Genomic DNA, 6,714 nt, shown 5'->3' with positions numbered 1-6,714 from the left:
AATTCCTGTCAGGCCATGGCTGTTTCCGTCAGTACCTCCACAGGTTCGGGCACGCGGAGGTCCCAGTCTGCCCGGACTGCCCAGGTGTAGATGAAACTGCCGAACACATACTGTTCGTATGTCATCGGTTCGACGTCGAAAGAAGAGCAATGCTTGACGTCTGTGGCTGGGACACAACCCCGGATACCCTTATCCAGCGGATGTGTCAAACGGTGGAGAAGTGGAACGCAGTCTCGGCTGCTACCATCCAGATTGCCAGTAGGCTACAGGTAATCTGGCGAACCGAGCAACAGACGGCGGGCACGGCTAACTAGTGATTGGTTAGCTGGAGCGAAAAAGGCCAAGCGCAAAATAAGAGAATGAATGGTCTGTTCATGCCGAGGTAGGTTGGCGCAGCGAATGGCAACCGCGTAAGGGGTAAACCCAGCCACCCCGAAGCAAGACAGAAGAGTGAGTGTATAGGCGTATAAGTGGACTGCCTCATGCCAAGACGGGAGGGTCGTAGCGTAGTATGTTGGAACTAAGCTATCGATGCCTCATGGCGTGGCAGAGGAGTGAAAGGGTGAGCATCCAAGTCAGTCTCACATTGCATGTTAAGGGTGAGCATAAAAGTCAGCCTCACAGGTTGGTAGAGGCTAGCACAAAAGTCAGCCTAGCAAGGAATGAAAAAGGTGAGCACAAAAGTCAGCCTCGCATGGTATGTCAGAAGTGGGGCCTAAGGAAAATGTCCCACATGGGATGCCAGAGGGAGTGACAAAGGTACAATAGAGGGGCACGATTGAGAGTGAATCAGGTGATAGGGTGAGCACCCAAGTCAGCCTCACATGGATGGGTAGGGCGAGCACAAAAGTAAGCCTAGCAAGGAATGAGTAAGGTGAGCACACAAGTCAGCCTCGCATGGAACGTAAAAGGTGAGCACAAAAGTCAGCCTCATGTGGGAGTGTTTGAGAGTGAATCAAAGTGTGATTTAGAGAGCACCCAAGTAAGCCTCATACAGGATGTATGATCGCGTGAGTGAGAGTGAATGAGTACATTCAGTACAGCCATCCCCCCAGAAGTAATACCGAGAGGTAGTTCCTGGGAGGAATGATGGCGGAGCCCAATGGAGTTTAGTCGGTATTAATGGCTGGTCACCATTCGAGTCCGACACGCCCCCAGTGCACCCCGTGTGGTAGATTGGACCCTACCGTTAGCACGTGTACTGGGCTAGGACATAAAGGTCTTCTCCATTGTAAAAAAAAAAAAACACGCAAAATCCCACACAACAGCGCACCTTCTTAAAAGAGACCATTCAGAAGCCACGCAACACAAAAAAGGCACAAACTAGACCCCTACACACAAATTATCGCAAATATTCCTCTTTGTAACACCCCTACCCCCCTTTCCCGATATCTCCATGTTCCACCTTCAGTGCAAAGACATTACGTCACGCTCCTGCTCAATCCCGACCCTCCGAACGTCACAAAATGCAACACTCCGTCATGCCCGCTCCTCCTTAAGTGTCACGAAATTTATGGATGGTCCAAAAACAACACCTGAAAGAAATCAAAAGCAGTACAAAACCCTTTACACAACCAACCAATACCTTCACAGACAGACTGCTGATGAACCACCGTATGCAAACAGTCCCGCTGTACACTGCACCCAATATCGGTCTCGCATCCCTTAACACGTCCATAAGCAAAAAAAATCACAATATTGTGCGTTTGAATAAATCATCTCTCGCACAACCAAATCCGGCCTCTCACCCCGTGCGGACACCAACGCTCCCACCCAACCATCACACAAACGCACTCACAGATGTACGGCACAGGAAACTGTAAATTAGGTTCCTTACTGAAACAGTCAACCTCACCTTCCCTGACGTCTCGATCGCACTGCCTACATGGACCTAGAAAAACCCGTGGACGGCCAGATTCGCTCTAAGCAAATCGTAAAGGACCCCTCCAAGTCCATGCAAACAGCACAAGCGAACCGTCAAAAATGAACACTCAGTTCGTTTGTGACGTCACCGTAAAGTACTCAATTCGATGGTACATAATACACGAGAACATCGGCACCCGCACACGGCACCGCAATGAACTAGAATGGTTGAGATAACAAATAAAACACTATGGGACATTGCAAGATGTCGTCATATGAGTAAAAATGCACGAAAAAATGACAGTTCAGCGAGTCCATCTACATGGTGCTAGAAAATCTTTGATTCCACGCAATACAAAAATCTTAGTTCGAACACCAAGTCCATGTAAACAAGCTCTCTGAACCGTCAAAAAAGTGAGGTTATACATTTCCGTGCAATGGTCCACATGAGGTCGACCAATGAATACCACAAAACAGTGGGAATTAAGTGCGATTGTGTTGGTGCTCACTGCTGAGGGTTTACCACTGCCACAAAGCGTAGGTCTGTAGAATGCTCTGAAAAAAGTATACATTCGACAAATATCTCTACACGTTCACCCCTTCTTTCAGTCATCATTTAGCGGGTCCAGATCAGTCAGCATGTTATGTCGAGTCAATCGCAAACACAAATATAGAAGAGCATGCAACCGAAGTGCGAGAGAATATCGCAGCGCTCCCCAAGCCCGTCTGAGAAACGATGCGGCACACATCAGAGTTGATGAACAGAGATGGGACATGAAAGGGTGAGATCAAAGTGTGCGTGGGACATTGTCCTTGGTTTCACATACACTTGTATGCGCAACGTATATACGATAAAACAACACGCCACATATCCATTTTTCAAACACCAACGTCGATGGAGTCTGGGGGCTGCTCAGTGTCAATTCTATTTTGTCAGATAGATGCAGTTGCAAAGCGATCAAAACACTAATATGAGACAAATATTAGTTGAATTAAAACTTGTACTTATCTTTTCGATGCCACTGTCTGAATCCAGTTATCACAGTAGACCAAATCGGCATGTATCGGATATGAGCATATAGCCATCTGTATGTTTACACTTTCTGAATCCCGTAGTACCAACCAAAGAATCTCTTCGCGCGCCCCTCATAGACTTCCCTCGTCGATCTAACCAAGCCGCCATGCAGCTCTCAGTATTCCAAATAATTTCCTTCTGCACGCCCCACACGGGAGTATCTCAGCCGGACTCCACTTCTGGCACAAACAAGAGTCTTCCATCCGTACACTTAACGCCACTTCCGCTATCGAAAGACACTTGAACACACAAAAAAAGCCAAAAAGGCGGACACGAAAAACGAGCTACTTTCACTTGGCCGTGCTGCCAATCCTCCACCAGAATTTTACGCAGAGGATACATGCTATATAAATTTAAAATAGCGTCATAACTATTTGCCATGAAAGCGACTCAAGTGTACTCCAGTATTCAATACAAATAAACTCGTTCTTATGCGATACTTATGCTATTCAATAATACCGTTGCAGCGATGTATAAGCCGGAAACATCCTGCTGACCGAACAGGATGTAGACGGGTTAGCCGACAGCGATAGTGCAGTTATCAAATGCCCTGCCAATAGTTTTGTCGGAACACCTTACTGGATGGCCCCGGAAGTGATTCTGGCGATGTATGAAGGATAGTATGATGGCAAGGTGGATGTTTAGTCACTAGGAATTACTTGTATCGAGCTGGAGAAACGGAATCATTCCTACTTCAACATGATGGAAATGTCGACGCTGTATCACATTGCGCAAAATGAGGCGTCCACGTTGCAGGTAAATGTGCAACATCCACAGGATGCTTTAAAGTTGATCTGACCACTGTTTTACATACTTCAGGCTACGGACTGGAAAGATGTGTTCAGCAGTTTTGTTTTTTGCTTGAAGAAACCTTCGGTAGAGTAACCAAACTCTAGTAAACTGTTAACTCATTCATTCATAACTAGGATACGATTGCTAATGTGCTAATTGATTTGATAGCAAGGTAAGTTATCATTGTGAACGATCCGCGGTACATAATACATTTTTTTCATCGTTACAGAACAATAGCTGCCGTTACAAAATTGGACAATCTGAACTGTAGGAAGATGAACAAAATTTAAATGGCCAACTCCAGCGAAACGGAAGCAACGTCGGCGAGAACACACCGGACGAGCGAATCGGTTGCGACAGTAGTACAAATAACAGGATCACCTTAGAACATTCACTCCATTCGGTGGATCAGCATGGTGGAATTATACGGAATGCTTCGAGGCATCAGCTGCCAGGATCCGGGCTGCCGCCAATGCACAACAGTAGTATGAATAACTCTAGTGATCGGGGCAGTTTGAAACCTGGCGACGGTATTGGTCGGATGGATTCCGGAATTGGTGGAGGCAGCAGCGAAGGTATAGACAGCTGGTGGAAGTTGTTCTGGACTCTTGCTCCGGAAACATCAGTGTTCTTGCCACGGGTTACCAAAATTTATAGTCCCGTTGCACCTAATCACCATTCACATCCAATAATGTAAAACTAATAAAGTTAGTACGTAGTATTGCTAAAAATAAAATAATTTAAAATTGTGTTTACATTCGTATGTTATTTAAATGGAGTAAACAAAATATCATAACCTCAAATTTCCAAAAGCGGTGGTCCAACAAACGTCCATCGCTCCATACAAAAAACCGTCCAACGGTGGACCCTTATTGGTCCAATTTGTTGAACGAAACGATCGAGCTGTCACACTGCTCGACGTCCAAAAAAGTGTTGCAAAATCGCCTTTTGCAGGTCCTTCATTGAACGTTCGTTGGACGATTTTTTGGACGCTTGTTGGACCGTCGCCCAACAAATTGGACCAATGAAGGACTCTCGTTGGACGTTTTTTTCTTAGAGGGACGTGTTTGAGGTAGTTTCCATTTAACTACGGCAAAAATAATAACTCAACATTGAGTTTAATTTACTTAAATTTAAGTTGAATTTACCTAATTTTGAGTATACCCCAAACAACTTAAAAGTACCTTACCGCACGAAAGACCTCGATTGGGTCGAATCTCTCGTTTTGTTTTTGACACCACTAATAAGTGCGAAAGCGATGCACAGCTCAAAAGTACCTAAATTTAAGTTAAAAGAACTTATTCTGTAGGTTATTTTATGGTTGCGTGTAGGGTCGCTTTAATATTAGGTGTAAACCAAAACAAAATTCTAGCCAGCATTTCAAATGGCACTAAATACCAGAGATGCCAGATACTTTTTTCAAATGTCTGCAATAATAATTTTAAAAGCCTGGGATGTATAAAAATTGCCTAAAGTAGATAGAGCTGTAATTTGAAACTAGTGTAGCCAAAGGCCTTCATTTTGAAAAATCTGTAAATATGTGCAAGAAACCTAAAAAAAAACTGTAAATATCTGTGACCAAATTAAAAAATCAGCAAATATCTGCGTCATCGAAAAAATCTGCAACTAAAATTAAAAGTCTGCGAATTTGCAGACATGTCTGCAAATCCGGCATCTCTGCTAAATACCTAATGTCGTTTTCGCTTGAGGCGGAAACTAACTCGGTTTTGGACTTAACTGCTGTCAAACCGTTTGTTTGAAGCCAGTTTCAAACCTAGGTTATGCGCCACTGAACTGAAAACCGAGTTGGGTTCTAACCTGAAATATATTTCGGGTTCGCTCACACCACTGCTGTTTGGCGAGAGCCCAACTCAGTTCCAATAAAAACGTTTGAAGCAACTAGCCTCGGTTAATTTCTAGGTTCTCTATCGAAAACGACATAAGACAAGACGAGACAACCGGCTTCTTATTTTTTGGTTTTCTTGCTTTTTTGTGCCCTGCGTAATAATTGATGACAGTTGACTGTATGCGGCTAGCGATGTTGGCAGTGCAGCCAATTTCTTTTTCATATTTAGATATGCTGCTATAATTGATCATTGTATGAAATGCCTTAACCTCACATATTTGACAAGTGCTTATCGATTCAGAGAACACTAGAAGTAATTGATAAACAATTAATTAGTTCACTTATTAGATATTTCCAGGGTCACAGAGAGAAAATACGGGCCCGGAGGGTCCAACGTACGGGCCCCCACCACTGTGTATTGCCTGAGTACAAAAAAGTCAATGTTTGAAATCCATTGGAGTTCACTGATATTATGTATAGTACACTGAAATTTTATATTTATGTACCATTTTTTTGCTCTAGTTGGTTGTAGTGCCAATGAAGGAAAAAACGTAGAGTTTTTTATACTTTGGGAGTTTTTAATACCTCTTCGACAGTTTTGGTGACTTTGAAAAGCGCCATTTTTGTAATAGTATTTATAAAAGTAAAGAAATGACAAGATTAAAAATGTAGTAATTACAAAAATTAAAAATATCTGAACGGCGATCAACGGCAAAAGATAAAACACAATAGGAAAACTAAATATTAAAAGAATGTACAAAAGAGCTAAAAACAACAAAAATGTTTAATCGAGAAAAACCAAAACAAAACCTATAAAAAATTGATAAAGGAAAACAGGAAACTATAAAAAACATATTGCGAAGATTAAAAAAGTCGAACATTATTGAACAGATGGTGGAAATAATGAAAAATTGATAGGAAATTAGGAAAAAAAAATTAGAATCAATGAAAATGAAAAAAAAAAAAAACTACTAAAAAGAATACAAACATTAATATAAAAAATGCATGAAACTGAAAAACTCGATAAATCAAGAATAATAAAATTTATTTAACATTAAAAACAAGAAATATTTGAAGCAATAGAAAAAATAAATAAAACGTTGAGAATGCATAAAACTAGAGCAGTATATATAAAAAA

General features: G+C 42.2%; 1 long non-coding RNA gene across 1 annotated transcript; it reads left to right on the top strand.

Moving 5' to 3' along the window:
• The first annotated feature begins 1,034 nt into the window (after window positions 1–1,034).
• LOC131693694 (uncharacterized) lies at window positions 1,035–4,443 on the top strand. The gene is made up of 4 exons (XR_009306300.1): window positions 1,035–2,645; window positions 3,406–3,694; window positions 3,758–3,902; window positions 3,960–4,443. It is a non-coding gene; the product is annotated as an uncharacterized LOC131693694 (long non-coding RNA).
• Window positions 4,444–6,714: the final 2,271 nt, after the last annotated feature.

The sequence above is a fragment of the Topomyia yanbarensis genome, chromosome 3 (genome assembly GCF_030247195.1).
Source record: "Topomyia yanbarensis strain Yona2022 chromosome 3, ASM3024719v1, whole genome shotgun sequence".
NCBI classification, from domain to species: domain Eukaryota; kingdom Metazoa; phylum Arthropoda; class Insecta; order Diptera; family Culicidae; genus Topomyia; species Topomyia yanbarensis.
The sequence above is the reverse complement of the archived record's forward strand: the minus strand, read 5'-3'. Positions and strand labels throughout refer to the sequence as shown.